General features: G+C 41.4%; 1 pseudogene; it reads right to left on the reverse strand.

Annotated features, from left to right (window-relative positions):
- Positions 1-47: 47 nt before the first annotated feature.
- The window catches only part of LOC127658819 (DDB1- and CUL4-associated factor 6-like), a 30,707-nt pseudogene continuing 7,178 nt past the window's right edge, over positions 48-23,576 (reverse strand).

Raw genomic sequence — 23,576 nt, forward strand, 5'->3', positions numbered from 1 at the left:
GCAGAGAATCCTTGTGCAAGACAAGATTTAGTAATGACAAAGAGACATTTTACACAACATTAGTTATTGGCCAAGTGAACGTGTTTTCAGCCAACTCATATTTGACATGCATAATTCCCGGTATACAAACAGAGTTCTTCTTTGAGGCTACAATAAGATTTCACACTTCAAAGCTCAACCATTTCCTTTTAACAAATTTTATATTGCACTTAAATAGTCTGAAGCACCAGCCATCTAGACTAGTCTTATTATTTCTTAGATATCACTTTGTTTGCATGAGCTCCCCAGATGCGATTTACCCTCATATAGAGTAATCAGTAAGAAAAGTCTTATTAAAAAATAACAATGCCAAAAAACTGAACTAATAAAGAAATATTCTATTTTGTAACTTGTACAAATCTTAAATGCTCAAGTGCACTGTAGCAAAAACACATTGCTTGGAGCGGTAGAGCTACTGTTCATCCTCGTTCTCTTGTCCAGAGCCTTCCGAACGGTCACCCTCCACACGGTCTGAGAAAAGTGAGAACCGGAAGAGAGGACAGTCATTGAATGGTAAAGTCTTTGGAAGTGGTAAAAAACAAGTGATGGATGCATATATAGATCATCAACATATGACAAAAATCGAATCAACTTGCTTTGTTAGTTAACGCTAATTAACCCTTTGATAATTCAAAGTGGTTATTCAATTTAAATTCTGGAATTTTTGCCTTCATTGGACTATGGAAAATGGCAACTGGAAAATACTGCAGGGAAGGAATCTGGAAATGACACCGGCTGGATCTGGACCTGCGGTCATACAAGATCTCAAACTCCCATCTTTCAAGCATTTGCACTACCTGTTTTTACCCAGCTAAATAAATAGTTTTAAAAATCGTATGACCATTTAATATGCATAACTTGAGTATTTCGATTTTCTTCTTTTTTTTTTTACATGTTAATTAGTGTTACCAATATGGGTGTTTTTTTAATGGCTGATCCAATATCTAGTGTGCATTGTTAAATACATTTTTACACAACATCACACAATATTTTATATTTAAACTAAAAATATGCTGTATTTATTGAGAAGGTTTTCAGTAGATTATGGAACTGACACAAGAATTTACATCATTTACAGATTTAACATGTTAAACATCTGTGAGTTTCAGTTTCTCATGTGGGTTCTGTATAGCTTTGTACTATGCTGGTGTACTCTTGTATAATGGTACTGCATCACTGCCAATATTGCTGGCTTTTTTATGATAAATCTCTTGTTTTTCCTCATTCCTAAAGCGCTTTGGATAAACGCATCGGCTTAATGAATACACGTGAATGTGTCTGTTGTTTGTTGGTTAAGATAAAATCAAGCAATACTTGTAAAGGAACATGAAGAGGTTCACCTGTTCTGATATGATTTAGTGATGCTAGCATTCTGAGCATAAAAGAAGCAGGGACGGTGATGGTGTTCCTTGTCTCTTCCAGCATTAACTCATTACGAGCAATCACCTAGATCAGAAAACACAAGTTTGGCAGCTGTTCACATGCGAAATGTATGTAAAGGGGAACTTTACATCTTTGAGTGGCTTAGGGACAGATTGCTACTCTTAAATCTGCCTTAAATGCATCTGTAATAAATTTGCTTCTTTGTAAGGAGATGAAATTCTACCAGCTCAAATGCTTACAACCAATAATCCAGTGGTGCTTAGAGCTCAGGTGCCCTCTAGTGGGGATACTAATTACATCTCAAAGCAAAGAAAATATGTCTGTGTGCAGAATCATCCCACTCATGTTGTTCCAATAATGTTTGATTTACTTCCATGGAACACAATAAGAGATGTGACAGAACGTTAGCATCAGTCATCATTCACTTTCATTGTATACTGACTGAAGTATTCCACAGAAGACAGAACATCATAAGGAGCTTGGAACAACATGATGATGCGTACATTTTTAGGTGAATTATCCCTTTGAATGTCACAGAATGAAAATTAATACCTCTTCCGCAAGTCCTTTGTTAAATGATGGAGACTGTTCTAAAGGTGACCAAAGCTTGATGTCATAGTCAATTCCAGATGATGCAAGAACTGCAAAAAGACAATGTCAATGATCAATGCCAAATTATCTCAAAATAAAGCTTTTAATGGCTGTCTTTGTATTGTTTTTATGTCAATTTTGTGCTCACTGGGGTCATAAGGGTGAGGCTGTAGGCAGTTGACCACGTGGTTGTCGGCCTCCAGTAGCATCAGGTGCTCTCCTGTGTGTCTGTCCCAAATGAATATATGGCCACAGTCCGAGCCACTCATCACAAAGTTATTACCCCAGAAACATGACTCCTTTATCTACAGAAACAGCCAGATCAACAAGAGCAAGTTTATGTGAATTGTTGTCTAAAAGAAAAACATGTCTGTATAAAGAAAAATTCAATAAAACAAAGGAATAATTTACCCAAAAATGAAAATACTCTCAGCATTTACTCACACTCATGCCATCCCAGATGTGTATGACTTTCTTTCTTCTGCTGAACACAAAGATTTTTAGAAGAATATCTCAGCTCTTTTGGTCCATACAGACCAAACGTAAGTCAACATGGTCCAAAACTTTGAAGCTCAAAAATCATATAAAAGGTAGCATAAAAGTAATCCATACGACTCTAGTGGTTAAATCCATGTCTTCAGAAGTGATATTGTAGGTGTGGGTGAGAAACAGATAAATATTTAAGTCCTTTTTTTTTTTACTATAAATTATCCTCCCTGCCTAGTAAGTGATGATATGCACAAAGAATGTGAACCACCAAAAACAAAAGAAAACAGAACTCTTAGGAGTGAACTTTGGAGGGCTGTTTGAAAGTGGAGATTTATAGTAAAAAAAGGACTTCAATATTGATCTGTTTCTTACCCACAACTTTCCACCTTTTTCCTACGTCCCGTGATGCTTAGTGAGAAATATGGCTGTTACTTCCCTTGTCAAGTTAACACAGCTCTTGTTGTGGCATACGTCCGTTCATTGTTTCTTAGTGGTATTGGGATTTTGAGGAGAGCGTGTATGATTTCATATGGACATAACCACTATATCAGAGTGTTACTGAACGATAATTAGCGGCAAAAAAGCCATAAACTCAAAGAAAGTGCGAAGACCGTCACACTGTTTCTCCCAGATGCGGCTGAGATTTAATCTAAGCACAAACGCAGCATTTCAAGTAATATTATTGGTTGTTTTAGTGGAGTACCTATGTTAGTTCAGCTTCAGATGTGCGTGCTTGTCATCATGTCACCCTGCATGTTCATATCAGACTGATGCATTGAGGAAGAGCTGTGAATTTCTCATACTTGCGTATGTAATCGCTTTTGAAAATTTGTTTGGCATTGCATTTGAAACAAAGTTGTCAGATCGGACGGTTATTTCATATTTGTTTGGCAGGTGATTGACTGGAGAGAGGTGGTGCTTCGCTGCTGTCCGGGACGCACCAGGACGCCATTTTAAACCTCAAATGTGAAGTGGTTTTTAACTACCTCTGAATGTTTTTTGTGATCAAATTGCAAAACATTTTGCACCCCGTAAACAACTATATTTAGGGCTGACATTTGCGATCGGATCATCCGAAACGCGTCTTATTACCAGCTGTAAACAGGGTCTTACAATGACTGCAGCTGTAGAACGACTTCCGGAGGAAGTCCCACCCACATTCGTTTCCCCAGTAAGACCCCCAGGAAAAAAATAAATATTTATCTGTTTCTCACCCACACCTATAATATCACTTCTGAAGACATGGATTTAACCACTTGAGTTGTATGGATTACTTTTATGCTGCCTTTATATGCTTTTTGAGCTTCAGGGTTTGGACCCTATTGACTTGCATTATTTGGACCTACAGAGTGGAGATCCATCCATCCATCCATCCATCCATCCATCCATCCATCGTCAACCGCTTATCCTGTGTACAGGGTCGCGGGGGGCTGGAGCCTATCCCAGCTCAGAGTGGAGATATTCTAAAAAATTTAATTTGTGTTCAGCAGAAGAAAGAAAGTCATACACATCTGGGATGGCATGAGGTTTGATTAAATTATGAGAATTTATGTTTTTGGGTGAACTATTCCTTTAAGAGGAAGAACAACCAGCTCCTGCTGATTTAGAGTTTAGAAAATGAAGTCTGATCCACTTTGCAGCTTATTCTGGCCGTGAATCGCCAACTTGGAAAGTAACAGTCTTACTTTGCGAACACTTGCAATGACTGTTTTTCCAGGCGGACAGATTGAAACCTGTACACCTTGACTCCTGAAAATTGTGTCTCAGATCAAAAGCAAATCAGATCTGAGCTTTTGATTTTGACAAGTGCTTTGCCAATTTTGTGTGCATTATGCAAAAACTGTTCCTTTGTGATGTACCATAGTCCTTGAGTTGCGGTGACCCTTGTACATCATCTTAACAGAGGGTCTCCTGATGTTCTGGGTCTCACTCTCCTCCATCTCGCGCCTCTCTTTTCGCCTGCGAAACAGCTCCTGGATACGGGCCGCGGCAGAGCGCCTGTGAAAGAGAGCACATAGAACATCACACATTGTTCACTGCAGAAAATGCACAACTCAATAGCAGTTCAACAGGATATTAGTCCAGGGTGCTTTAACTTCAAGGTTTCAAACTGTCTAAGACAGACATAATTTGTTTCAGTGAGTACATAAAAATATGAAAATCTAAACTGGACGTGTGCATTTTCTGATGAAAATGTGAGTGGTGCTCGCTCTTACAAATCTTGCTGCCACAATGCTAGGGTGTTATAGGGTGGTTAATAGGTGGTTACTTACTGGCCCATATCAAAAGCCCAATCTCCAAGTCTCTTTTACATTCTTTTCCCTAAATATGGCCTGGGTCCCTCGTATGGAACTGATTTTCCAGTTTTATTGTCTGCCAGTCAGATCAGATCTTAAAGTAATAGCATACCTCTCCTCAGTAAACCACACAATTTGAGGTATCATTCATGTCTGCACAAGTTGCTTGCCTCATCAAACACCACTACTAATTTTATCTAAGGTAACTAACCTACACATGCATGAAATGAATTTGCTCTGTTATTTTTGTAAATTTATTTGACCCCAAGTGTAACTACCCACACATTTTGTACACTCTCAGGCAAAGCCAATAACAATAATTTAATAGGAAATACTACATAATAGAATTAATGGCATATTTTACACAAACACACTATAAACCAATAAAAACAATAGACTTTAAACATGGTTAATGACTATTAAAGTAATTCTGCACCCCTTGCAGTTAGATAATATTAGTGATCATCTTAGCAACATCACAGTACCTGATCATCCTATCACCTACAGCTGATCCTCTGAAATTAAATCTAATGGGAAGAGTATAATTTTACTTACAACTTTCCATATCACTGCAAAGAAGTTGTTTTACATAAGCATGCTCATGATTTATGGAACTTCCCGTCTGTCATAACACAATATGATGATCTGCAATTGTGCATGGTTTTAAACATTCATGAAATTAAACAAAGTTTGATTTTGACATGACGAGAGTCCATACCTCTGTCCCTGCCCTCCTCTATACCTGGCTGAAGGGATAAGAATGGGGTCGTCGTCGCTGTCATCAGAGTCCTGATTATTGCGAGAGGTTTGAGCAGGACCCTGACTGCCCTCTCCCGGGGTGTCGCTCCTCCTGCACTGATCGCTCAACTCCTCTGAGCCTGCAGCCTGGAGCTCCTCTGAGGGACTAGCGGTGTCTTCAGGAGACAAAACCTCTTCTGGACCCTGCATTGGCATGCAGTCCTGAGAGCTGGCAGAGGCTTTTTCCATACAACCGTCAGCAGATTTGTCCCCCTCGGGTGAGGGTTGACGCTTTGAGGCTGGGCTTGAAGCTGCTTATGTGAGAGAGAGTGAAGTGAGCTGAAATAAGACACAACCTGTCATGCATTGGGGCTATTATAGGTCTCTAGCAGTGGGCATGTGGCTGTTGACTCACCCTGCTCTAAGCTTTCTCCTACGGGCTCTTCTCTGGTCTGGCTCTCACCAACTTCTACAGGCTTACGTCCACCACCGCTACCCTTGGAGCTAGATGTTGGACTGCACCTGTGTATAGTCACCAGCAAAGTTAATAATCTATTCTTAAAAATAAAACAATTTCACATTATGGGGTTTAGAATGTGAAAGTAATCTACAGTAGAGTAAACATCTATAGATGTGAAAAAGAGACCAAAGCAAATATTATTTTTGTATTCCCATTTACACCATCATCAAAACAATAATTCCGCTATCAAATTTCCACAACTTTCCACAAGAGGGGGGGAAAAAAATGGAAAGAGATGGATTACAACTGTCAAAAGAGCTAAAGATGCCAAATTTACTGTCACTCCCTCAATAGCTGTACCACATCACAGCAGCAGTGGACTTTTGTTTGTAAACAAACACAGAATAATGTTATGAACACATACTAACACTTAAAATAGTTTTATAGATTTATGCTGCTAAGGAAAATGTAATCACAATCCATATTCTTGAAAACAAAATATGTCCAAAGGTAGCCACGTATTCTGGTTGAATAATTTTTAACATATGACGTTGCAAATATTTTATTATAATATATGTTTTGAAAATCACCGATTTATTATTTATGAATTTCTTCTAGGGCTTTTAAAAGCATGAAATTAACTTTTAATATCCCCATCTACTGCCTTTTATGTCACTCCTCAAGATGGTCAGTTCGGATTTCCAATTAATAAAAACAAAAATTACTTATATATATATATATATATATATATACACACACAGTTTTGGTATAATGTTCAGATTTTGCTCTTACCGAAAGAAATTGGTACTTTTATTCGCCAAGGTGGCATTAAGCTGATCACAATGTATAATCAGGACATTACTAATTTGAAAAATTAATTTACAATATGAAAGAAATATACAGAACTCCTTAAACTACTTCAGAGTTCTTATCAAAAAAATCCTCCACGTGCAGCAATGACAGCTTTGCAGATCCTTGGCATTCTAGCTGTCAGTTTGTCCAGGTTCTGTTATGGATGTTATGATCCATAACATTAATTTCCAATTATCTGATGTCCAAAGTCTGTTTCTTTGCCCACTCTAACCTTTTTTGTTTTTCGGTTTCAAAAGTGGTTTTTCGGTTTTCTTTGCAATTCTTCCTATAAGGCCTGCACCCCTGAGTCTTCTCTTTACTGTTGTACATAAAACTGGTGTTGAGCGGGTAGAATTCAATGAAGCTGTCAGCTGAGGAGATGTGAGGCATCTATTTCTCAAACTAGAGACTCTGATGAACTTATCCTCTTGTTTAGTTGTACATCTGGCCTTCCACGTCCCTTTGTCTTTGAAGACTGTAGTGTACACCTTCATTGAAATCTTTAGTTTTTTGGCAATTTCAAGCATTGTATATAGCCGAGTTTCTTGAGAAATCTGTTTCTTTTTTGCCATTTTTGACCTAATATTGACCTTAAAATCTATTGCATACTGTGGCAACTAAAAAACAAACACTAAACCAATGTTAAGCATCATTTAATGAACAATAGGTTTCAACTGAGTTTGATATAATGGCAAGTGATTTTCTAGCAACAAATTAGCAATTTAGCATGATTACTCAAGGACAAGGTGTTGGAGCAATGGCTGCTGGAAATGGGGCCTGTCGAGATTTGATCAAAAATTACTTTTTGAAAATAGTGTTGGGGCTGTTTTTTTAAATTAGTAATGTCCTGACTATACTTTGCGATCAGTTGATCCCACTTGGGTGAATTAAAAGTAAAAATTTCCTTCAAAAACAGCAAAATCTGTGCATTATTCCAAACTTTTGGCTGGCAGTATATCTACAAATTTTTATTACTTGTTACGAGAGGGGGAAAAAAAACAAAGATTTTTTGGGATTTTAAGATGCAGTCTTAAAATGTTATATTAGCAGTCAGGTCAGGTCATAGGATGTTATTTATTTATGGGCTGGGTTTGACTTTATAGACATCTAATATTAGTACATCTGTCAACACAGTGGAATATATATAAAAACAATGCATGGAAAAATTCATCTCTAAACACTGCACATTACAATGTGCAAGTTAGAATGCGTTCAAGTAGGGTTGCAGCGGTATACTGGTTTCAGCGTATACCAGGGTATGAAATTTACGGTTATCATACCATGCACATTTGCTTATCTACAGTATTGAGAGAAAAAAATAAATGCAACCGGACAGAGAATCTCCTTTCCCCCTCGATTGACTCGTCAACTTACGCCACACACACACACACGCAGCGGAGAAAATGTCAGAAAGAAGCGAGGGTGGGTGTGTGTGTGTGTGTGTGTATGAGTTAAAGCAGTGTTTCTCAACTGGTGTATAGCAGGTCTATTCGGACTGGGTCGTGGACAGCAGGGAAAAAAACAATGCCATGGTTCTCCCATTGAAGATATTTCAGCAGCCGTCCATGTGATAGCCTATTTAGGACTGCCGAGGCAGATTGATAATCTTGCAATCAGCTAAAGGCTTCTCATCTGCACTTTCACGTATAACGGAACCAGCTTGCGATCATGATCTGCTCTTCTCTCTGGTGCGCGTGTGCAACGACCGGGCTTCTCTCGATATTGCGGAGTGCAGACCTCAAACCTAATGTTACCCATTACGTAATTGTTAATAATCGTAGGACATTACTTTAAAAGCTCTCACAGCTGATGTTATTTTTCATTTAGTAGTTAATTTCACATGCTATGCTAACATGTAAACTAGCATGCTTTAGTTATATAACATGTTATAGTTACATGCTATTTTTTTTTTAATCATGTTTATAATTCAGGTTATTATAATTCTGTTAGCTTTCTTATTTATTCTATTTATTTTCATATGGGAGACTTTTTTTACACATACTTCCATTAAAAAAAATGGTTTCAAGTTTCAATTATAATAAAGCATTTGTTCAACCAAAAAAAAAATACCCTTCTGTTTTCTCTCCTTTAAGTGTCATTGTAACTGATAATAATAATTGTGTAATACTGTATTACGTGATACCATGATATTTTCTAAGACTGTTATCGTACCGTGAAAACCTCATACCGTGGTAACTCTAGGTTCAAGACACATCATGACTTGAAAGTAAGGCTCTTTAGAAGCAATAAGTAAGCCGAGGTCAAAGCTGATTCTCAGGTCACTCACCACTCATCCGTGAAATCTAGTTTGATGGTGCTGGTGGTGGTGCCTTCAGTGCTGTAGTGCAGACTAAGGACCGGTTCTGCTGTGCCCAATCGGCCAGGCCCTGGAGGATTGCTGCGACTTCCACTACTGTTGCCAGGGCTTGTGCCAAGTGAATCTGCTGATGTGGATGGCACGCTTTCTGTAGTCTCTGGGGAAGCTGAACTCTGATCACTGATTAAACTTCCTGTTGCTTCTGCACCTCCTGGAGAGAGCAGAGTGAGGAAGTGTCACGGTCACTAAACACCTTAATAAAGGGATCTAAAACCGATTCTTTCTGTTTTGTAAAGGAAACATTTAAAAAGTACATTTCAGTAAAATTTTAAAAGGAATTAAGACAATGTCTTTAAGTGTATAATTTGCATTGTGGCATCTCAAGCTAAATTACATATAAAATATGTGTGTGTGTGTGTGTGTGTTGAAGGTTATGGCTCTCTATCATTAGCATCCAAAGAGTCAACAATATTACTTTTCTATAAATAGCATTAAAAATTAAACCGTTTTTGACAGAGTGAATACTCTGTTATGTTTGATTAATTTTGTCAAGCATGAAAAATCTAAAATTATGAATATTAAAAGATAGTAGAACTTGTCTCTCTACACAACAACCTATTTCACACACTACTGATCTAGTTCAAATGGGAAAACCAATTCACATTTTATCATGGCAAAATGTAAACAATGTAGTATACGGTACACACAAAATATATGTAGCAAAGAGTCTTGTGTTTATGGAAATCATGCAACAAACAATTTGATCACAGCAGGGGAAAGATCAACAACAGCAAGCAGGAAACTCAAAGCAAAGATAATTCATTTGAGATTAAGACTTCTTTGAACATCTTCTGAAGGTTAAAATATGCAGACAGCAGTATATGAACACAATACCAATGGGCATGCAATACAGAGGACTATCATAAATATCTTCAAAAATCTGATTTTTTTTTTTTTTTGGTTCTTAGAAATCTTTCGATATCACAGAGCAGAGTAGCAAGATAATGTTGAAGGGGTCATATCATACTTTTGTTTTATAATTTATTTTCCATGAGGTCCACTTTGTTCTGCCAAAAACAGTGTTAATTATTTTATTTTTTTCTGTAATTTTTCCTCCCTGCCCAGTAGGTGGCGATATGTATGAAGAATGCAAATCGCCAAAAACAAAAGAAAATGTGGAAGTGAAATTTGAGATTTATAGTAAAAAGGAATTAAAAATGTATTTGTTTCTCACCCAACCTATCATATCGTTTCTGAAGATATGAATTTAACCACTGGAGTTGAATGGATTACTTCTAGGTTTCCTTTATGTGCTTTTTGGAGCTTCAAATTTCTGGTCAACATTCACTAGCATTGAATGGACCTACAGAGCTGAGATGTTCTTCTAAAAATATTTGTGTTCAGCACAAGAACGAAATTCATTCACATCTAGGGTGGCAAGTAAATTATGGAAGATTTTTCATTTTTAGGCAACTATTCCTTTAAAATGAATATCAGCCACTCTGTCTTAACTTTGGGATCCTTCTGTTACTGAAATTATTAAAAATAACCTGAATTAGGGGGTCTGGGTAGCTCAGCGAGCATTGACGCTGACTACCACACCTGAAGTTGAGAGTTCGAAATCAGGGTGTGTCGAGTGACTCCAGCCAGGTCTCCTAAGCAACCAAACTGGCCTGGTTGCTAGGGAGGGTAGTCACATGGGGTAACCTCCTCGCGGTCGTGATTATGGGTTCTCGCTCTCAATGGGGCACGTGGTAAGTGGTGCGTGGATCACGAAGAGTAGCATGAGCCTCCACATGCGGTGTCTCTGCAGTGTCATGCACAACAAGCCACATGATAAGATGCACAGATTGGCGGTCTCAGAAGCGGGTGCAACTGAGACTAGTCCTCCACCACCCAGATTGAGGTGAGTAACCACACCACCATGAGGACCTACTAAGTAGTGGGAACAGGTCATTCCAAATTGGGAGAAAAGGGGATAAAATACATAATAATAATTAAAAAAAAAAATAAGCTGAATTTATCCCCAAAGATGGAAAAGAAGTGGCAGAAGAATATGTCCATTGCCTGATGACACTTCAAATAAAGCTTCTCGCTTTACTTAGAAGAACATCTGCAGAGTCATCCTAAGAGTAAGACTAACAGTAAATGAGCCATTCCAATCATGGATGCACAGAGCACAGACAAGGGGGTGAAAGAAACTGAGGAAGGAAAAAGATCAAAGAACACGCACCCTGCTCCTCATCTAGAGTCATGGATCCGAGCTGTTTGTTTACCACAGACGAGGGGGAACCTGAAACAAAAACAAGATATACTGAACAACTAAAGTAACAACAAAGCCAGGATTACAGAAAACACACTGCAGGCAGGGTACAAGAACTTCCCACTGCAAACTCAAAGCCAACTCCATAAAGATGAGTGAAAGAGGCTTATTTCGGAGATCAAGACGCAAAGCCAAGGGTTACAGGTTGAGTTGGCTACTCAAAACCTGTGAACTGACATCTGGGAGGTAAGCAAATAAAAGGGCAGAATCTACAAACAGCAAACGGATGCAAATGCTTTTTTTAATGCAAGCAGAATAAACAATCACTTCAATTGTGAAGTCACAATAATTCAGCAATTCTAGAGATTCCAGCCTTCCTAAACTGTGACAGCATCCTGTCAAATAATGAAACTCTGAAAATCTGTTTGTGAAAGCTGTGGAGAACCCTTCATCTGAAACAGGATTCATAGCTTTTCTTGGAAACACAGTCCACTGTCTTATATCTGATTGTTTGCATCACTAATGGGAAACACTTTTTGCTCTTCTCTCCAATTCTTACTTTGTAAAACAAGATTAACTTAATAAGAACAAGGTGAATGGTAATATTATTACTCAAATATCAACAAACTTTTATGAAGAGCTTCATAGATGTTCAGTGGGCTTCCAACAACCTCTTCATGTATGTTTACAATATGTGAACGCATAGTCACACATCACAGAGCATTTTTAGAAGCAGTTTGCGGAATAATGAAAACATAAATGGAACAAGAGAAGATTTGAGACAAACAAGAGAAATATTGAAGGTCTTGAGTGCAAAACCAAAACCAAAACCAAAACACAAAACAGCCAATATTTGAAAGTCTACCTAAAAGTGCAAACCACTTCAGTGATTGTGTGGTTGCATTCCAGGTGAATTAATCAACAGATTGCAGAATGTGCATGTTTATCAACTGAGTTCTACTTCAAAATCTAGAAAGCTGTCTCACGGTCTCCATTGGCAGCTTACTTCAAAGGCCCTGCCCTCGATGTTGCACTTGATGTGGATGCACATGGAGTCCATTTGTCCCATCTCTCATATTATGATTCAGAAAGGTGCTCATGGCAGTCCCCTTTGCTGTCACCATGTGCCCTCATTACACCCTTTTGTCAAGACTGCACTGGTGCAGACTTCACAGCGTGCTATACTACCCGACAATCTTTCGAGTCTGAGGGGAGGAGGAATGCAAGGCCTTATGGCATAATTTGGGACAGGGCCTTCAGGTAACTTTGAAATGAACTCCATAAGCAACTGATCTAAGATGCGTCAATTATGTTAAGTGCAACATAAATTGAGATCTAAGACTAAAGCACACAAATGACATTAGCATGTTACTAAACGAACAACTCAATACAAACAAACAACACATTTTACACACATGTTTGGAGAAATAGGTTTAATTACATGGATAAATAATAACTGAATAAAATTTATTTAAGCTTGGTTGAAAATTATCATTGAAAAAACAATTTAATATTGTTCTGAAAATAAATGTCTATGGTGGTGAAGGCCCTAGATCAGGGCCAGTTCTGGCCATTAAGAGGCACTAGGCTTTTGATTTTATGGAGGCCCATACAGCAGGAGCTGGAGGAGGACCCTGAGGAGGAGGAGGAGACAGATTTGGAGAGAGGCTCTGCAGATGCAGCAGAAGCAGAGGGATGTTTAGTGTTTTACATACAGCAACTAAAACATAAGAGAGTGCAAAATAATCAATCCCATATCCATAAAACATACAGTTGAAGTCAGAAGTTTACATACACCTTAGCCAAATACATTTAAACTCAGTTTTTCACAATTCTTGACATTTAATTGTAGAAAACATACCCTTTCTTAGGTCCGTTAGAATCACAAATGTATTTGAAGAATGTGAAATGTCAGGATAATAAATTCCTCTCCTCTCACTTTCAACTGCTTTTTTCCAGCAAACTTAACATGTAAATATTTGTAAGAACATAAAAAGGATTCAACAACTAAGACATAAACTGAACAAGTTTCAGAGACTAACAGTGATTACCAGAAATGGAATAATGTGTCCCTGAACAAAGTGGGTTCAAAATCAAAAGTGAGAGTCAGTATCAAGTAATGCAGTGCATCTCCTCCTCATGGACTTCCACCAAGGCACTTGCAAGTTCCCGGATATTTCTGGGGGGAATGGCCCTAGCCCTCACCCTCCAATCCAACAGGTCCCAGACGTGCTCAATGGGATTGAGATGCTGTGACACCACCCCAGAACATGACAGACCCTCCACCTCCAAATCGATCCTGCAACAATAAACATGAGTCCGACCATCACCCCTGGTGAGACAAAACCGCAACTCGTCAGTGAAGAGCTCTTTTTGCCAGTCCTGTCTGGTCCAGCGAAGGTGGATTTGTGCCCATTTGCGACGTTGTTGCTGGTGATGTCATGGTACAACAGGCCTACAAGCCCTTAGTCCAGCCTCTCTCAGCCTATTGCGAACAGTCGGAGCACTGATGGAGGGATTGTGCATTCCTGGTGTAACTCAGGCAGTTGTTGTTGCCATCCTGTACCTGTCCTACAGATATGATATTCGGATGTACCGATCCTGTGCAAGTGTTGTTACACGTTGTCTGCCACTGCAAGGATGATCAGCTGTCCTTCCCGTCTCCCTGTAACGATGCCTAAGGCACATTCATGCAGATGAGCACGGACCCTGTGTATCTTTATTTTGGTGTTTTTCCAGAGTCAGTAGAAAGGTCTCTTTAGTGTCCTAATTTTTTACAACTGTGACCTTAATTGCCTACCGTCTGTAAGCTGTTCGTGTTTAAATGACCGTTCCACAGGTGCATTTTCATTCATTGTTTATTGTTCATTGAACAACCATGCAAAACATTGTTTAAACCCTTTATATCTGTAAAGTTATTTTTACAAAATTATCTTTAAAATACAGTGTCCTGAAAAAGGGACGTTTCTTTTTTTGCTGAGTTTAGTAGAGATAATTATTTCATCACATTCCTAGTGGGTAAGAAGTTTACATCCACTTAGTATTTGATAGCATTGCCTTTAAATGGTCAGAACTGGTCTAACGGAGTCAGGTTTGTAGGCCACACACTTTTTCAGTTCTGCCCACATCATTTTTATAGGATTGAGGTCAGGGCTTTGTGATTGCCACTCCAATACCTTGACTTTGGAGGTATGTTTGGGTCATTGTCCATTTGGAAGACCCATTTGCGACTGAGCTTTATCTTCCTGGCTGATGTCTTGAGATGTTGCTTCAATATATCCACATAATTTCCTTCCTCATTATGCCATCTATTTTGTGAAGTGGCAGCATCCCTCCCGCAGCAAAGCACCCCCACAACATGATGCTGCCACCCCCATGCTTCATGGTTGGGATGGTGCCCTTTGGCTTGCAAGCCTCACCCTTATTCCTCCGAACATAATGATGGTCATTATAGCCAAACAGTTAAATTTTTGTTTCATCAGACTAGAGGACATTTCTCCAAAAAGTAAGATCTTTGTCCCCATGTGCACTTGCAAACTTTAGTCTGGCTTTTTTATGGTGGTTTTGGAGCAGTGGCTTCTTCCTTGCTGAGCAGCCTTTCAGGTTTTGTCGATATAGGACTTGTTTTACTGTGGATATATGGCCTAGGAATTCTAAAAGTAGGTTTTACAAATAAAATTCTAAATGTGGATAACTTAAGCTTACGGAGATATACTTTTTATAGGGCTCAATGAATCAGAGGAAATTATTTTGATTTTGATCATTTTGATTCTAGCCCTTACGGTTGTGAAGATATGAGCAAAAACGTAAAAGTGCTTATTATAGCACCACCTACGGACAAATGGAGGTGTGTGCTCATGTCAAAGTAGTGGTGCACATCTGGAACCATCCTGCCAAGATTGGGTTCTGTAGGACTTGTGGTTTTTTCTGCCCAGATACTTTTAGGGCAGAAAAATAATACTACTCAAAACCACAAAATCAGTACAAATACATAGGGTTTCAGCACCTTTGGTGCTTGTCCCCCTAATTATAGCCATTTCTAAAGCTCCAACACACCAAAGAATCTGCATTTTCTTTATTTCCTGCTTTGTAATAAACACTAATATAATAAATATCTAAATTTATTACAAATTGTTATATTAACTTTCATTGTATTGGTTTCAGCATAGCAAAGTAAACATCTCACACATTTCATATGTTCTTTGTTGCAATGCTGACAATTTGTAGATTTTCCCAGGGCTAGAAATAAAGTTTTTGCACAGATGTAAAAAAAAAAAAAGTTTTAATTTGTAATCGCAATTGCGAGAAAAAGTTTCGCACTGCACAGTCATGGCTAACTACCAAGTTCACATCTTTTGAAAGCCCCCAGGCAAAGTGAAAGCCCTAGGCAACTTCCTAGTCTGCCTATAGCTTGCGCCGGCCCTGCCAAGATATGTGTAATGTTGACTTAAACTTTGGCCAAAAAAGTACTTTACAAGGCAGTTTGAGACAGCCTTTGCTATGTGCATGCCCCTGTGATGCCTAAAAATGTTGCCTAGGTGGGTAGTTCACTGTTTTGGAACAGCTCTGCTGTTGCTGAATATTTCAGAGTGTATGAATGAGTGTGAGTGACCAGCAGTTAGATGTGTGTGCATTTGTGCACCAGAGGGGGAGAAACACATGCTACAGCCAGAGGTGCAGCAGCAAACCAGGACAGCCATGAAACAACATCAGGCAGTCAGAGGGGTCAGAAGGTTAAATGAGAGCAGGGATACAGGCTGGGTGGGGATAGTAACCTGCAGGGGGACCCGTGTCAGCAGCATTAGCCTGTATTGAGGCTGAGCTTTCTAGGCCAGAGGTCACGGGTACAGAGGGGGTTGTGCGTCGGCCCTGTCCAGGGGTCGGACAAGAGAAGCAGTCTCTGCAAACGTCTACACACTAAACTTACCGGTAGCCTGTGAGGACCATATTCTGACATGGTGGGGCAGAGAGAGAAAGAGATAGAGGGAGAACAGGATAAGGGGGAGGGGATTGATGGGAGAGGTGACAGAACAGAAGTAAATCATAGATGAGGAGGACTGATGGGTAAAATTGCAAATTAAAGACTGAAGCTGTTGGCTGGGTGATGTCAGACATGACTGCAACGTTTCATCACCCTCCACAAAAAAAACAGTTTCACATCTCAAAACCCTAGTGTATAGAATGGGCATGGACAGAAACACACACAAATGCACACAATCAATGAGCATGTTTACATGCACACTCTTAGACTGATTCTGCTTAATAAGCCAACAATGTTTGAGGACATGTAAACACATTAAATGGCTTTCCTTTGGTTTATTCTTACACCATTTATGACCTTTCACCTACAATCGACACGGGTAGATTTTTGCCAGTTATGCCGATTTCTAGCTGTTCTTACCAACTTATCCAATGTACACGTGTTGTGCGCATGCCTCTACACATTTTGTTGTCAAAAGCGGAGAATATCACAATTATTTCAACTGCCATGTAAATGGGGATTTCTTGCCTTGTCTGATTTTTTAAATAAGATGATATTTTGGGAGAAATCAGCATATAAATTTGCATGTAAATGGACACAATACTCTCTTATAATCAATATTCCGGCATATGCCTGCATTAATCAGAATTTTGGATCTTGTAAATGCCTTATTCAGAATATCCACAGATATATTCATTTATATAGTATATATGTGCATATCTATACAAAATAAATTCTTGGTGCAACATGATGCAGTCAGTTGTTAAACTCAAGCTATCAAAGGAGTGAAACATAAATCAATCTCATTCCTCTCATTGCCCTCATTTTGCATTTCATTGCATTATTGTATACTATTGTCCAGGACATTACGGAGTTGATTAAATGTAGGTGTATAAAATGAACTAAAGAGGAACTAAAATAAATGGTAAGAGCAAAAAGAATTTCCAGATGAGAATCGCCGGAAAGGAACGTTCCAAATTTCTTGCGTACAGAATATTCTGATTAACATGTATACAGTAATAATAAACCCCTTTTTCTGAATTAACCTGAATATGGACCTTGATCTGAAAATTATGTGCATGTAAACTTGGTCAACATTGATTCTTCATATATTAATACATCCTGAAAAATGTAACTTCTGAGAATTGTGTTATCTTACCAGATAAAGCTGCTTCTCTCGATGGGGTGGGTGTGGCTGATGGAGTAGGCGTGGCTGATGGAGTGGGTGTAACCTCATCCTGGCTCTTCTGCTCTGTGTCTGGTGAGGAGAGGATAGAGGAGGAGGCAGCGCTCCCCATAGAGGAGGAGCTGGAGGGGGGAGGAGCTGTCAAAGTGGAGGAGGAGCCTGAGGAAGAGGAGGAGGAGACCGATTTGGGGAGAGGCTCTGCAGATGCCACAGGAGCAGAGGGAGGATCAGGGGCGGGTGTCTCCACATCCATTACTCCTTCAGCCGACACCTCAGTGGGCCCCTGAGCCTGTGTGTGTGTCTCTGAGGTCGCAAAAGGCCCTTCGGGTGGAGCCGCTGTACCTGGAGACAAATCATCAGACCTCAAGCTTCAAGCTGTATTTTTGTGCCATAAGAAAATCAGGTTTCTAAACAGGTTTCTGAAATATCCCCCCTTCTGCCATTGTTGAAAAACAGCTACTGTAGTTCTGACCCCATACTCAAAACCACAGGTTGAGCCAATGTTGATAAGTTGGACCATTAAAACAAAAAATACAATGTTTTGATAGTACCATAGAGCCACAGTGCTTGCACTCTGAGGAAATGAACCTATGAATGGTTTATAGTTGTTTCCACATAATAACCTAGGATAGGAGAAAGCACTTAAACATCATGAAAATGTACATGCTTCAGTAAGGCCCTTTTATATGACTTGGGTTCTATACACTTTTTAACGGAAGCGGCATGCATCGCTTTGACCTCCACATGAAAAGTGTTGCAGATAGCCTGATGAAAGGCCGATTTTATTATTTTTGCTAGGAACCAAAATAGCAGGAAATGCGCACAGTACACAGTGAAAGCATGTAAATTTAGAACAGAAAAAAGTCTTGCCGATTGTTTTGATACATCGCAAAAAGTAAAAATATTTACTTGCTGAACGTGCATTCCCAAAACGTTTTAAAGAATCTAAAAACAAATTATGAGGCAATCAAGATCTATTTATGAAGTTTTTATAAGAGTGTTTTTAAATATTTCTTGTGATTTCACACATTAATTTGCCGTATATACAAAGTTGGTCTTGCAAATACGGACACTGCATACGTCATGTGAATTATCTGGTAAATATTGGCTTGACTTTGAGAGGTCAGCGACAAACGGGTCAAAGTTGAAATTGTTTAAACTTTTGAACAGCGCAAAACAACATTTGACGCTTTATCAATACATTTAATGCAGTAGGCAATATTGACTCGAGTCATGTGAAATGGTGTTTAACAGGGATCGGAGTTATACCTCTGGGTCGAGTTTGCGGACGTGCTCTGCTGCTCTGTGCCTCGCTAGCCTCCTCGAACCAGCGTGACAGCATGTCCGACATCCTCTGCATGAGTGACACATTTGGACTCTGCTCTCCTGCAAAGACAGCAAACAATTTCTTCATAATCAATATCACACCAAATTAGAACCTCAAATGTTCTCACTCACAATAATGAAAAGCACTTGAAGCCTGCTGTGCACTTTAAGATTGCTTGCTGCAATACACAGGGATCAAATCAAGCAGTCTTTGGAATAAACTCCTGTGAAAAGCTAAGAAGCTCCCCTTAGACAGACTGAATCTTGTTGATATTCATAGTGAGGTGTACTGTGAGAGATTAAAGAATTACTGAGAGACACTGGAGGCTGATACTAAGGGCCTCTGATTAGTAAAAACATGGAGGAGAATGCCAGGGTTTATAGAAGAGTCAGATGGAGATAAAGTGGATGTGCATATGAGTTGTGGTACGTCATGGAGAGCAGAGGAGCTACTTCGCTGAGATATTATGCAGTAATGAAAAATGTGTAAGAATAATAAATGATAAATGAAGATATCTCAAAAGAAGAAAAAACATTCAAGTCCAAACAATATTCGAAAAAACTTTAGACAAAGCCTTGACACTCTAACAGATCTACTAGGAGGGGCTGACTGTAATATCAAAATGCACTGTTTAATATGCTGTCTGCCTTAGTAAAAACAATGTACTGTCTATGGCCAAACAGCACACACACACACAAAAATAATTATTTAAAACTTTTAATTTACATTAATTTACCTCAAAGCAAGTTTGTATTAATCAGAAGTCAGTCAATAAGAGGTGTTTATAAACAGAGCCCTCTGTGTTTTTAACTGTGTTCAGGTTGCCACTTTTAAAAAATAAGTTTTAAAATAAGGGATACTTAAATGGCGCATGGCACACATCCTCCAGAGTTTTAGCAATAAATGTGTTAAGAGTTAATATGCGCTATTACTGAAAATGTTATATCCTTTCTTATATGCTAACTTATACGAGAACTTTTCTGACCCATGACTTAAAAAATATATCTTTTAAATGCATTTAAATGTATATATATATAGTCCCCTCTCCGGGAACCAGCACCTTATCGTGGTGGAGAGGTTTGTGTGCCCTTATGATCCTGAGGGTTGTGTTGTCTGGAGCCATGTGCTCCTGGTAGGGTCTCCCAAGGCAAAGTGGTCTCAGGTGAGGGGCCAGACTAAGAATGGTTCACAAATGACTCATGGATAAAACGGCAAGAGGAGGAGTTACCCTGCCCGGAGGAAGCCCGGGGCCCCCGTCTGGAGCCAGGCCCAGATGGAGGGCTCGTCGGCGAGCGCCTGGTGGCCGGGCTTGTCACGGAGCCCGGCCGGGCACAGCCCGAAGAAGTGACGTGGAACCCCCCTCTACATCCCTTGGGCCCACCACCCATTGGAGGAACCGCAGGAGTCGGGTGCGCTGTCATATGGGCAGCAGTGAAGGCCGTGGGCCACGACGGACCAGACCCGGGCAGCAAAGGCTTGCTCTGGGGACGTGGAATGTCACCTCACTGGGGGGGAAGGAGCCGGAACTAGTGAGGGAGGTGGAGCGTTACCAGTTGGATCTGGTGGGGCTTACATCGACGCACAGTTTTGGCTCTGGATCCGTACTCCTGGATAGGGGATGGACTCTATTCTTCTCTGGAGTTTCCCAGGGTGTGAGGCGACGGGCGGTGTGGGGATACTCACGAGTCCCCGGCTGAGCGCCACTACTTTGGAGTTTACCCGGTGGGCCGAGAGGGTCGCCTCCCTACGCCTCACGGGTTGTGGGGAAAACTCTGACCGTTGTCTGTGCATATGCACCAAACAGCAGTTCAGAGTATTCGGCCTTCTTGGAGACCCTGAATGGAGTCCTGAATAGGGCCCCAGTAGGGGACTCCATAGTGATGCTGGGTGACTTCAACGCACACGTGGTAAATGACAGGGACACCTGGAAAGGCGTGATTGGGAGAAACGGCCTCCCTGATCTGAACTCAAGTGGATGTTTGTTATTAGACTTCTGTGCTAGTCATGGATTATCTATAACAAACACCATGTTCGAACATAAGGATGCTCATAAGTGTACGTGGTACCAGAGAACCCTAGGCCGAAGGTCGATGATCAATTTTGTAATCGTGTCGTCGGATCTGAGGCCATATGTTTTGGACACTCGGGTAAAGAGAGGGGCAGAGCTGTCAACCGATCACCATCTGGTGGTGAGTTGGGTCAGGGGTGGGGAAAGACTCTGGACAGACCTGGGAAGCCCAAGCGAGTAGTCGCGGGTGAACTGGGAACGTTTGGAGGAGGTCCCTGTCCGCGAGATCTTCAACTCACACCTCCGGCGGAGCTTTTCAGGCATCCCTGCGGAGGTTGGGGACATTGAACCGGAGTGGGCAATGTTCAAAGCTTCCATTGCCGAAGCCGTGGTGGAAAGCTGCGGCCTCAAGGTTTTAGGTGCCGCAAGGGGTGGTAACCCTCGAACACCGTGGTGGACACTGGTGGTCAGGGAAGCCGTCCGACTGAAGAAAGAGGCCTTCCGGGATTTGTTGTCCCGGAGGTCTCCGGAGGCAGTTGCAAGGTACCGACAGGCCCGAAGGGCTGCGGCCTCAGCCGTGAGGGAGGCAAAGCAGTGGGTGTGGGAAAAGGACTTTCGGTCCGCACCAAAGTGCTTCTGGAAAACCGTCCGCCACCTTAGGAGGGGGAAACGGGGAACCATTCAAGCTGTATACAGCAAAGATGGGACGCTGTTGACCTCAACTGAGGAGGTTACTGGGCGGTGGAAGGAACACTTTGAAGAACTCCTAAATCCCAACACGCCCTCTATGGTAGAGGCAGAGCCGGAGGATGATGGGGGATCAGATTCTATTTCCCTGGGGAGGTCACTGAGGTAGTCAAACAACTCCGCAGTGGCAAAGCCCGGGGATTGATGAGATCCGACCAGAAATGCTGAAAGCTTTGGATGTGGAGGGGTGTCATGGATGACACGCCTCTTCAACATTGCGTGGAAATCTGGGACAGTGCCTAAGGAGTGGCAGAGCGGGGTGGTGGTTCCCCTCTTCAAAAGGGGGATCAGAGAGTGTGTGCCAACTACAGGGGTATCACACTTCTCAGCCTCCCTGGTAAAGTTTACTCCAAGGTGCTGGAGAGGAGGGTTCGGCCGATTGTTGAACCTCGGATTGAAGAGGAACAATGCGGTTTTCGTCCTGGCCGTGGAACGAAGGACCAGATCTTTACTCTCGCAAGGATCCTGGAGGGGGCCTGGGAGTATGCCCATCCGGTCTACATGTGTTTTGTGGATCTGGAGAAGGCGTATGACCGGGTCCCCCGGGAGATACTGTGGGAGGTGCTGCGGGAGTACGGGGTGGGGGATCCCTTCTTAGGGCGATCCAATCCCTGTACGTCCAAAGCGAGAGCTGTGTCCGGGTCCTCAGCACGAAGTCGAGTTCATTCCATGTGGGGGTTGGTCTCCGCCAAGGCTGCGCTTTGTCACCAATCCTGTTTGTGATATTCATGGACAGGATATCGAGGCGTAGTCGAGGTGGGGAAGGTGTGCTTGGTTCGGTGGGCTGGGGATCTCATCGCTGCTTTTTGCAGATGATGTTGTCTTCATGTCATCATCGGTCCGTGACCTTCAGCTCTCACTGGATCAGCTTGGCAGTCGAGTGTGAAGCAGCTGGGATGAGGATTAGCACCTCTAAATCTGAGGCCATGGTTCTCAGCAGGAAACCGATGGAGTGCGTACTCCAGGTAGGGAATGAGGTTTTGCCCCAAGTGAAGGAGTTCAAGTACCTCGGGGTCTTGTTCACGAGTGAGGGGACAATGGAGCGGGAGGTTGGCCGGAGAATCGGGGCAGCGGGGCGGTATTGCACTCAGCTCTATCGCACCGTTGTCACGAAAGAGAGCTGAGCCGAAAGGCAAAGCTCTCGATCTACCGGTCAATTTTTGTTCCTACCCTCACCTATGGTCATGAAGGTTGGGTCATGACCCGAAAGAACTAGGTCACGCAGTACAAGCGGCCGAAATGGGCTTCCTCAGAAGGGTGGCGGGCTTCTCCCTTAGAGATAGGGTGAGGAGCTCAGTCATCCGTGAGGAGCTCGGAGTAGAGCCGCTGCTCCTTTGCGTTGAAAGGAGTCAGTTGAGGTGGTTTGGGCATCTGGTAAGGATGCCCCCTGGCCGCCTCCCTAGTGAGGTGTTTCAGGCACGTCCAGCTGTGAGGAGGCCTCGGGGAAGACCCAGGACTAGGTGGAGAGATTACATCTCCACACTGGCCTGGGAACGCCTCGGGGTCCCCCAGTCAGAGTTGGTTAATGTGGCTCGGGATAGGGAAGTTTGGGGCCCCCTGCTGGAGCAGCTGCCCCCGCGACCCGACTTCGGGTAAGCAGTTGAAGATGGATGGATGGATGGATATATATTTGTCTTCTTTATGTTATGTATACATTTTGGTTGGTTTATATGTATTTTTTTATTTATTTTATAAAAACAAATTCCCTTCACCTGTACTTGTCTTTATGACTCAGTGATTCTATTCATGCATTATTTGAACTTATTTAACATTTATATAGAAACAACTACAGTTTAAGCACCATTTGTGGACTTTTCAGACAGTCCCTTACCACACCCTCCACAGTTTTAGCACACTTTAGCACCATTTGTGGAGTTTTCAGATCCCTTACCCACCAT

The sequence above is a fragment of the Xyrauchen texanus genome, chromosome 18 (genome assembly GCF_025860055.1).
Source record: "Xyrauchen texanus isolate HMW12.3.18 chromosome 18, RBS_HiC_50CHRs, whole genome shotgun sequence".
In the NCBI taxonomy this organism is placed as follows: Eukaryota; Metazoa; Chordata; class Actinopteri; order Cypriniformes; family Catostomidae; genus Xyrauchen; species Xyrauchen texanus.